Source organism: Rhodnius prolixus, unplaced genomic scaffold (assembly GCF_049639745.1).
Source record: "Rhodnius prolixus isolate KJV_2025 unplaced genomic scaffold, Rpr scaffold_16, whole genome shotgun sequence".
Taxonomy (NCBI): domain Eukaryota; kingdom Metazoa; phylum Arthropoda; class Insecta; order Hemiptera; family Reduviidae; genus Rhodnius; species Rhodnius prolixus.
The window spans coordinates 182845-194185 of NW_027411616.1; the positions used below are offsets into that span (position 1 = coordinate 182845).

The 11341-nt window shown below is 32.6% G+C and overlaps 1 protein-coding gene across 2 annotated transcripts in view; it reads right to left on the reverse strand.

Moving 5' to 3' along the window:
* The window catches only part of dome (cytokine receptor domeless), a 56864-nt gene extending 50277 nt beyond the window's left edge, over positions 1-6587 (reverse strand). The window contains exon 1 of one of the 2 annotated variants that reach the window (XM_074134470.1): positions 6333-6587. The gene's annotated coding sequence lies outside the window, so the exon portion shown is untranslated. Of the gene's footprint in view, positions 1-1771; positions 1897-6332 lie in introns of those variants that run through there. The other variant, XM_074134472.1, reaches the window with a different exon arrangement.
* Between the last annotated feature and the right edge of the window lie 4754 nt (positions 6588-11341).

Sequence of the window (11341 nt, forward strand, 5' to 3'; positions counted from 1 at the left end):
TTGGGAGATACTCCACCGTTCTCCAAGCCGAGATCTACGCTATTTAAACGTTTGCTGAGGAAAACATGCGAATGGATCTCAGAAATAGGGAGATTTACATCTTTTCGCACAGTCAAGCTGCACTTAGATCCTTCAAGGCCCTTAGATCTTTCAGAACTACCTCTTCCCTGGTCTGGGAATGCAAAAAGCTCCTGAAACAACTGGCTTGGCACAATAAAGTTCGGCTGGAATGGGTGTCGGGTCATGTGGGGATCAAGGGAAATAAAGCAGCCGATTTGCTGGCCAGGAACAGAGCTAACACAACTTTGAAACCAAAGGAGATAGTAGCGCAAAAAGAACTCAACCTTTTTAGTAGGGGAGGTTTCGTCTACTATGTTAGATCTACTCGTAAAAAAGTGGAAGGCACAATAAGTCTCTTGTGGCTGCGGTGCCGTGGGGTATAGGTCCAGTCCCTTTTCTAATTCAAATTCTAACTCTCAAGGGATAGAAAATCGTATCACACAAGCACGAGTGGGCCATCTCAAAAAAAATTGTGAGATAAACATTATGACACATGATCTGGGGATCGGTGCGTTGGAGAATCACATCTTACACATTTACACCTTTTTCAACATAGACCAGCACAGAAGTAATGTAGAGTTCTAAACAGTTTCATGAAAATTCAGTTCTGACAATATTTTAAAATCTGGAAATGTTATACAAATGCGGATACTTTTGAACATTTTTCAAATAAAGCATTAAATAAAAGTTTTTTTTCTAATATTCTTTGGTTGTGTGCAAGATCTAAACCTTGGCTTGGCCAAGAGACAAATCATATACATAATGGTTCAGGTGGACATTTTAAATGTTATTTTTAAAACTGTTCTTGAAAATTTGGGCAAAAAAGTGTTTAATTTTTCAACAAGTTCAGTTTAATCTTCAATTTTTTTATTTATAATTTATAATTATTTATATTATGTATTATTGTACTGTCTCTCGCTTCCTCTGACATTCCTAATACTCCTCGCCGACTGAATCGCCAGTGGCCCCGCGACTTCCTTGTGGGCTGAGGACCTAAATCATTATTCTCTTATCTCTCCTCTCTCCACCTAGTATTCTCCTACTCACCTTCTCCTCTCTCCTATAGAGAGTGCTACCGCTGGGTAATTTCTCTCCTCCTGCTCCAGTTCATCACTCTCTCCATATTTACTGATTGTATACAATGTATACAGATTGTAGATTACAAAATAAATTAAAAAATAATAATAATGTCAGAACTAGGTAAATTCGTTAAAATTTTAAAATATCTTAAATAATCTTTAAAATATCTAAAATAACACTAGATTGTAGATTGTATTAAAAAGAGTGGTTCCACCAAAAAGGGGAAGGAACGCAGGCAATCCAAAATGCCCAAAATAACACTAACAACCAAGCAAAATTTCAATGTTAGTAGCCGCCGCTACTAAAGTCGTTTTTGCTGATATCAAAATAAATAAATAAATGAAATTCAGCCAACAACAAAATGGTAGACGGAGAAAATACGAGTTGAAAATAGATTCCAGTATAAAACAAATGAAATAATTAATCAGAAATAAAACACACGAGTTGTTATTGTCACAGTCTTATTCAAACGTGAGTGCAGCTTAACAAATGCGTACAAATCGAATTGTTCAAATATTTATGCTTTTTTTTCTCTCTCTCTATAATCCATATGATGAAATGAAATTGATTTACTTTTAAAGGTATATGTAACAAATGAAATCCAGTGATATAAATTTATAGAGCAACTCACTATTTTTTACACTTCCAACAGTGACTTTCAAACAAAACTGAATGAACTAAGAGTACAGCATGCTCTTTTCCAAAGCAAAGTAAACGTTCATACCAATATCATAACCAACATCTTGCAAAATTAATATAATAAGCACCAATCGTGCCTTAAGATAATATTGTGCCACAATTAAAATCTTATCACATAGCACCAGTTATGGACTCAAAAGTAAACTAGCTTTACATGTACAACTTATCTAACATCTAACTAAACAAACTAAAGGTGGGGAGACTGTTTAACACCGATAAAAAACGTGGAATGATTTGATTAGTTGCGCTTGATGAGATCATATCAAAAAAATGACAGCGATTAAAGCTTAACTTAACTTAAGCTTAAAGCTTAAGTCTTAGTAACCGAAACGCCAGTGCGTTTTTTAACCCTCCTCCACAATCGTTAGTTTACTCGTCTACCTTCTTGAGCTATAGGACGTCATTTTCTCTAACATGAACCCATTAGTGAGCTATCTAAACTATCTCCTTCCGTTATCAGACGCTATCTTGGTAGCAAAAACTTCACACATCCCGTTTATACCTCTTCAATTTTACACGTAAAAAGCGTGAGAGGAGAAAATTAGAAAGTGCCAGATCTGGACTGTATTCTGGATTACAGGGAAGTACATAATTAAATCTTTCGAATACAGTTTAATTGGCGTGTGCCAAAACACATATTGTACACATACTAGCTGAGTAGAGTGCATGACCGTCAGGAACCAACTCGAAATAAATAACGCCCTCTAAGTTTCATCATACACGCACAACGTTTTTATTCAAATCTTTCTCTTCGGGAACGTGTGCAATGATCTAATCTACTGGTTTTGGTTGTTCAGATTACCGAAATTCATCTACTCTTCATCGCAAGTAATTATTCGTTTGATAAAACGGCTATTCCACAGGTTTGAAGAAAGAATTTGCAGGGACCTAAGTGGATTTGGAAATACTATAACGTTTTTGAGAACTTGTAGACTACTCGTAGAAGGAGGTAAGAAAATGCTTGAAGCATCAGAAAGTTCTCTGGTGCTTTTGCAAATATCAAGTTCAAAATATCTGCTACCAAAAGTGTTGTAAGTACAGAGTATGTAGGCTTCGAGGATTTAATCATTACTTTTTTTATTTTTTTAACCGACTAAGTAGTCTGCATAGAAAAAGAAACTTATCCTTCTATTTCATTAACTCCGGCAGCGCGTTGAATGGTAAGAAAGATGTGTTAGATAAAATAATAATAATCAGGCGCTAATAACCCAGCAGTTGATGCGCCGGAAAAAATAATAACAATAATAGTCGAATATCTAGTACTGAAAATTTAGAGAAAAGTAGGTTTTATTCTAGAAAATTTCAGGAAATTCACAAATCTATTCTACAGAAACGCTCTATAGGTTAACCGACTTTTGCAAATAGTATACAACTAATCTTGTACTTGTTGTAATGTGGGCGGAAGAACATTGAATTTTCTGTAGTAGTAATTTTCAGAAAAGCTTAGCAAGGTAGTAACTCAAAGAATCACTTTTTCCTGACAAAATGATACAATTAATGGAAATAGGTTGTAAGGGCGGGTAAATAGTATGGGAAGTTTAAAGATAATCATTGGAGTAATTCTTTCATCTAGACTTGGAAAGAATGGTTTGTCTCAAAGGAAAATTAAAGGTTTCGTTTCATTTCAATATAATGAATTTTATCTCACATTTCGAAACTGAACCAATAGTATTTTCTCATTTTTTTGCAACAGAATGTTTATAATAAATATGAAGGCAATAACAAAATACATGGAAAATTATAAGAACAGTACTAAAAAGATTTAATACTAGGGAATGGGCACCTCATGAAACGCGAACAGTTTATTTTTTTTGGTACATCGACTGCTTGGTCATTAGCTCCGCGAACAGTTTATTAATCTGTTAATTAGAAATTAATCAATGATACTACCTGTTTTAGCTGTAAAACTATAACCGTCAATATTTGTACATTCTACGCACAATAGCTTCAATACTGAAAGATTTAGCTCATGGAATTTAGCAATAGTATTTTTATAACAAATACGGAGGCAATAACAAAAGACAGCAAATTATAAGAAAAGTAAAAGATTAAATACTTGAGATTGGACATCCCAAGAAATGCGAATAATTTATCAATATGATAATTAGAAATTAATCAATGACACTATCTGTTTTAGCTGGAATACTATAATTGTCAATATGTATACTTCTATCTACCATAGCATCAATACTAAAAGATTTAGCTCAGGGATTCGGGCGTTCACTGGTAGTTTTGAGAGAGAATTCTTTACGAACTTCGCGCACTCATTATTTCTACTTTTTCGTACGCCACGTAAATTGACATATTTCAATAGTGTCAAATTTTCTGAATTCTAGTTTTTACCAGAAATGCATGATTTGAGGTCCAAGAAAAAAAAAAGTTAGTCACGTTCTGTTTGTGTAAATGTAATGAGAAAACGAAGAGTAACAGAAAGCTTGATGCTGTAGAAGCTTCTTTTTGTAAGAAGTGGTAACTTTCCAGGCGATATCCATCAACCGAAAATACTGGAAAACCGGCGAATTTCCAGTTTTTTAACGAATTTCTTGAAATGTTTGAGATGTTCTTGTAAACCTTGTATCAACGAATAATCATTAAACTCTAATACATTATTTTTTTTTCAGGGAAGTGCAACAATAGATATTCCTCTAAAACAAGACTTCTCTTCAAGATAAGTCGCAAAATAAATTCAGGGTTTCGCAATGAATTATGGCTTTTTAAATTTCTTACTAATAAGATATTTTCGAAAAACTGAATTAAGAACTTCAAAAAAATAATTATAATATATTCTCATTTAATATAAAATTGAATTTTCTACTAAAAAGTGAACAAATTGAAAAAAAGGACAGAAAAGTATCTTTAGAAATTTAGCACGCTACTGATATTTTTAATATTTTTTGAAAATAACCGTTCCAGACCTTTAAATCTAAAAATTATAAATAATTTCAAAAACAAACTTCAAATTTCTGTGATGAAAAATAAAAATTGGATTCATAAAAATACTTATTGATATTGTCAATATTAGTCATTTACTACTGTCCGCTCCAGAAGAACATCTGTTATCGAGAAATACTTCAAATGAATTTTTTTTTTATATTAGAGCACAATTCCTAATACTTTCTGAATTATACCCTTACGCTTGAAAATATGCCAGATCCAGGAGATAAGCTAGCTTCAACGACGTACCGACAAAAGCGTTCTTTTAGAGCAATAATAACGACAATAACTTTCATAGGAATAATATATTTCTAAAGCAATATATTAAACCGCAGACGGGATGATCTCTTCTATTTTTACCGAGAAGAAGCCCTTATTTACTTAAAGTAAATGAACGAAATTCAATTTTTTAAGTTATAGTTTTGATCAAACTAACTTATTTTGTACAGTAGTCACACATTTTTTTTATTTCATTTTGTGCAATGCAAAATCTTACTTAGGACGAACAATGAACATGTACTTTTTAATTGCTTTAACTGATATTATTGAGGATGATTCCCCACAATTTCTTAGCGAAGTTTACGAAGTCCTGGTGATTAAATGAACGAAGATTAATTCTCCAATACTGTTTGATTTCAAGAACTACCCAATGGATATGAATTTCTCTTTCACAAATAAACATCATGACAGTGTGATTAGACTTTTGGGCAAAGCAACACTCACAAAATGTCTTTCAGGTAATTTTAGAACTTGCATTCGAGTCACCAGAGATCGCGAAATTTTCTGGAAAAGGCTGAGAGAGAGAGCTTAGCTTACGAACAGTTTAATCTAAAGATTTTCTGATGGGCGTCAGTAATGACACATCTGAAATAAGTCAAAGGGTCATTGTTTTGGAACCCAACAGAAGACAACTGTAAGAAATCTCATTCCTTTATCAATTTACCTCTGACAAGGCTCTTTAAACAACCATGAGAATTTCTTTATTCAAAAGTTTGTAAATAATAGTTTTTTGTAACTATTTTAACATGGAAAAAGCTATTACTTTTTTTTTTTTTTTTTTGGAACTGTTGCATCTGTGTTGAATTTAAAATTGCCTTGAGATTAGTTAACTTTTTAGGCAAAATGGCCTGCAATAATTATAATTTTAATATGAAATGTCTCAATTGTTTTAAAAACCCATTCACAAAAAAAGTATACAACCCGTAACAATTAAATTTCGGACTCGTAACAGACCGCCAGATCCTCTTCAAGAATGTTGACAATAAAAATTTAGCTTTTATTTACAATTTTTTTAAAAAAAACTAGGGATAGTCACAAACTTCAACAAACTCGCGAAAACTGTAGCACATTTAAAAGCAGGATGCATAAAATTAACCTTTATCTGAATCTCTAGGGAAAGATTATATTAAACGTTTTGATAGTAAAATGCTTTTAATAAGCACGCCTGAAAGATTAGTTTTTGTAACGAAATTTTATCGCAACTGACATAACCATTTGGCTCTAGAAATTATATTATTATTAGGATAAGCATATCATTTTAAATGATTTCCATTAGTTACCTGCGACTTTTCAGAACACGACATCATCGTAAGTGGCGTAGTTACAAAACAAGTTTAAAGTACATTCCATTTCTGCTGTCACTAATAACTGGCTTTACACTGCACTGTTTTTCATCTCATTTTAATACTTTGCAATTAACTTAAACAATGGTAATTTCTTTATAACAGTTAAATTATTTAGAATATGCAGAAGATATAAGGCTAACTCAGATCGAAGAATTTATAAAGTACTATGACGTCAGTTTTATCCCAAAGGATTAAAAGGAATTCATTGGCTTAATCAGTGTTGCCGTTGACATCAGCGATAAACATTCAATAAAATCATCTTTTGCTTCTTTCATATTTATTTATTTTTTTACAAAATGGTTGTCTAATTTTTGTTATATACATTTAATTTAAACCAGTTAAAAGTTATTAAAATTAATAGAATGTAGTAGGTAAAATTGCTACACACACTGTTAGAAGACAATTTTCCCAAAACAACTTAACAATTACTTCAAAAGATTATTTATAAATGAAAAAATGTTTTCCTAATGTTTCGTTTTCAAATTAGAGTAAATACTAAAGCAGTTTTAAGCAACTCAGCCCTTACCAAATTTTCAAGAGGGGCTACCTCTCTTTAAAAGTGTAACGCATTTTAATAAAGATGTTATTAATTTGACCTAATGACCTTGATTTCTCCACTTCTTATCGCAGTATTATTTTTCGCGAGAAGAGAAGGTACCTCTGTATCAAAAATTCGATGTCTTTCTTTCAACTATAAGTTTGTTTTTTTTGGAGGCAAAGTGTCTTCTAGCATTGTGTTTACCTATTTTATTTGATTCAATTATACAAATTTTAGAGATCCTTAACTATAGCAAGTTTCGCAAAAGCGGAACACTAAATTTTCAATTACTTTGGGAACTGTAATCTCTAGTTATATTCAATGTCACTATGAAAGCATTATATATATATGTATAATATATATATAACAGAAACTACTTTTGTGATATCCCACTTTCGATCAACTGATTTTTTTTAGGATATTAACTCTATCAATGCCCCTAATATTCTTAATATAAACACAAGTTAGAGGGACTCTAAAGGGTGCAGACCTCCAAGAAGCATGTAATATTTAATTTTATTGTACTTCGTAAATCTTCAAAGGACGTTCATTGAAAAAAACGGAGCCTAAAAGGTTTTCAGTAATATTTGAATACTTTTCACAAAATACATCTTTATGTACTGAAGTCAAATTAAAGTTAGTAAAAATCGATAATTGAAAGCAAATTTTTAGGTCTGGATATTGAAGGTGACAATTGCAGGTGACAAAGTAGAGTTTTGTGTGTTTGCATCAAATTATTTTATCATTCACTTAATAGAATCTGTAGTCTGCTACTTTACTGAAAATATAATTCACACCGTTATTGGGTTAATAAAATTTTCTACCAAGTGTAAACCAGTTTAATTTAGTCATAATTCATTCGACATATCACTTTATATTTAGATAAATCATATGTCTAGGTTTCTGCAAAACGATATCCGCTTATCTTAACAATATTTCCTAGCTACCAATTAACTTAGTTTTGCGTTTTCCTTTATATAGATCAGTGGTTCCCAACCTTTTTATGACCAGGGACCATTTTAATATTTTTTTGTTAGCAGGGACCACAGGTTCAATATCACAATAAACTTCTTTTAAATTTTTAAAATAAACTATAATTAACATTGTGATTATGTTTTCAGTTATATTAATGTGCTTTTTGAGCTTGCATTTTCTTAACAAGATGGGTAATCCTGGGACTGATGAGATTTCTTAAAGCTACACGCATATCATCATTTGCTTTTAGTCGACTCCTGGACTTGTATTTAGCCGCTCGACGTCCCACTCACCGCGCCTTCGCCGCACACGCGGCCGCATGTCAAATAAAAATATTATTTTAAAAATGTTGTGTTTCGCAGACCATATTTTAGTTCTTGCGGACAACAGGTTGGGAACCACTGATTTAGATGGAACTCACTAATCTATGTTTTAAGATTGATGATTTTTCACACTACGTATTAAGAGTTAGAAGAAGAAGAATCATCTGTTTTAAGATTTATAAAGTGCATGAAGAATTCACTTATTCTTCTTCTTTTTTTTTGCCTTTAGCGTTTCTCCCAAACAGCATTCAGAGTATTATTTCTGTTATTCTATTTGTGTCAAGTCGTTGGCTGATTTATTTTCCTGTCAACTACTAGTTTGTAAAAATCTCTTGTATCATTGTGTAGCATTTACTATTTACAACTCAAACGCCTAATACCCAATATTACTGTCTTAAAGTATGATGACATTGCATTGGGCCTAAACGTTACTATCTAGTAGGTAATGCTAATAATGTTCACTGAAATCCAAAACCGCCGCCCAAACATGATGGTATGAAATTATTACTGGATATTTCGTTGATTGTATTTATTGTATCTACAATCTTCTTCATTTGCTCTCAATAATGCATTTGACTGCTGCATCGTTTTTTATAACTGCGATGTTACTAGGGATCGGACAAATTTCACCCAGATGTAACTCAAACTAGAGAGTAGGCATCCAATTCTAGAAACCTAGGTCACAGCACTAGTTTCTGTTTCCTCTTCATGACACCATAACAGTCACGGAAATAAAGCTCTATGGTTATCATTTATGCTCTACAGGAGTGAAAAACGAATAAGTAATAAAAATGCACTTCAAAAAGGCGGCCGAAGCCACCCCTACACCCAAATTCTCTTTAATAAATTTTCTTGAAAAAAATGTTTCAAATAAAAGTGTTAGACCTGAACATGTAAGAAAGTTTATTGTTACAATCATTTTCGAGGAAATAAAAAAAATTAAAGATAAAAATTGCAAAGATTTTGCATGCCCATCTTAGGCGAGTTTGTTTTCTGAAGGCTAACACATCTGGCATGTGTTAGCATTCAGCTCGCCGTATAATTTTCCAATTTTGGCATTCCTTCTTGTCTTTCATAATCTTTCACGGCTCCATAATATCTTATCTCTTTACCAAAAACTTACAGTTTAAAATGTTAAGTATAAGGGTTGATTAAACGCCAAAAGGTACACAAATCAGCAGGTACCCAACATTTCATTAATACTTCATTGATATCATTTAAGAAATTTTACTGCATTAACTTGTCATTAATATTTTTTAGAATTTATTAGATTTCACAGACCCTTATGCTGGCCACTTCATTTATAATAATTTTTTTTGTGGAAATAATAATAAAATGTTTATTTCTTCATCATAACTAAATAGAAGCTTATTTTAACTCTTTTCCAAATTATTTTTCTGATTTATTTCTATTATGCCCTATATTCTGTGAATACACATACACATTAAAATAAAAAAAAAGACAAAGGTAGGTCTGATTACTATTTAAATTTGAAGCACGAAGTTAGAACAAAATTTGAATCTTCAATTCGTCTAACAGAAGTATTTGAGAGCACAAATAACACACAATTATAAGTAAACATTTAACACATTTAACACAAAAATTAACACACAGTAACAAGTAAATTATTCAACAATAATTATTCATTTCTCAGTTGTGTTAATTTAATGTAGACCCTTTAATTGAGTACTTGCAGTAAAATACATTAATAATTAACTGACCTAAAAATATGCAAATCTTATCTATTTTATATTCCATATATACATATAAGATTGTGGGAAGAACACCTAGATTAAGAATGTAGTTGAAGAAAACTATATTGTTTAATATTAACCCAGATTAATTATTACCTATTATTTTTAACCCTTGACTACATAAAGTAATAATCACTTTAATCGAGGAATGAACTTAAACCGACGATTTTTGTTTAAAAACTAAATAAACCGGACTAAGTGTTATAGAAATATTAGTAATAATAGTTTTAGAGTGGGCCTTACTTGCGTGGGGCAAACTGCCCTTCTTAAGTGGCACAGAGTCGAGCTTTTAAAGTGCAAATCTGTACAAAATTTTTGATTCGAATGACATTTCATTCATGAAAATCGGTTCGCGCGTTTAGGCGCTACGCAGTTTACAAAAAAGGTAACAACAACAAGAAAGGGAAGGGATTAGCTATGCGGTTAGCGTACTGGACTCCCACGCGGAGGTCCCGGGTTCGAATCCAGCTGCTGACCCTTAGATTTTCTCTTCCTAGGAGCTTCTTACAGCTCACTGTCCGGTGATGGACAGTGTTGTCTGTAACGAGAGAACACTGTCCGGAGGCCGGCAGTGCATTGAAAAAAGCTCCGGGCGCCTATAAACTAAGATGTTGACGCGACTGAAACCATTAAAAAAAACAAGAACAACAATTTCTGAAAATGCCGTTTTTGCTCATTTTCGGCAACGTATATCTCGAAATCTATTTCATCTATGTTGCTACAAAAAAATTACAGTTATAAAGGAGGATTTTCCCTATATTTTAAAGAAAATTTGGGAATTTTATCTTTTATAGAAAAAGAGAAAAAAAATATCAAAGTTGGGTGTTTTTCAACGTTACGCTTTTTCGTGCACTTTTTGACGATCAACCCTTATACAACTGTCCTGCCGGACAGTTTTAATGAAGGATTTCCCTCTTCTATAAATTGAGTATCGTTTGTTCACTTTTGGTTAGAACCCACGTCTCACATCTTTAGGTTAATGTTACCGGTCTTTCAATTTTTTTTTAATTTTTATAAATAATTTAAGGCGCTTTAACATCTGAGGTTATTGGCGCCCAGTGCTTTTTTCAGACACTGCCGTCCTCCGGACAGTGTTCTCTCGTTACAGACAACACTGTCGAACACCGGATAGTGAGCTGTAAGAAGCTCCTAGGAAGAGAAAATCTAAGGTCCAACAGCTGGATTCGAACCCGGGATCTCCACGTGGGAATCCAATACGCTAACCGCATAGCTAATCCCTTCCCTTCAATGGTCTTGTTAATTAAAATTTTGGTTCTACAGCTTCCTTAATTTAATTTTTCTTAGTGACTAGAGATTTCAGTGAAATTTTCCGAAGGTAAAGTTCTTTAGCTG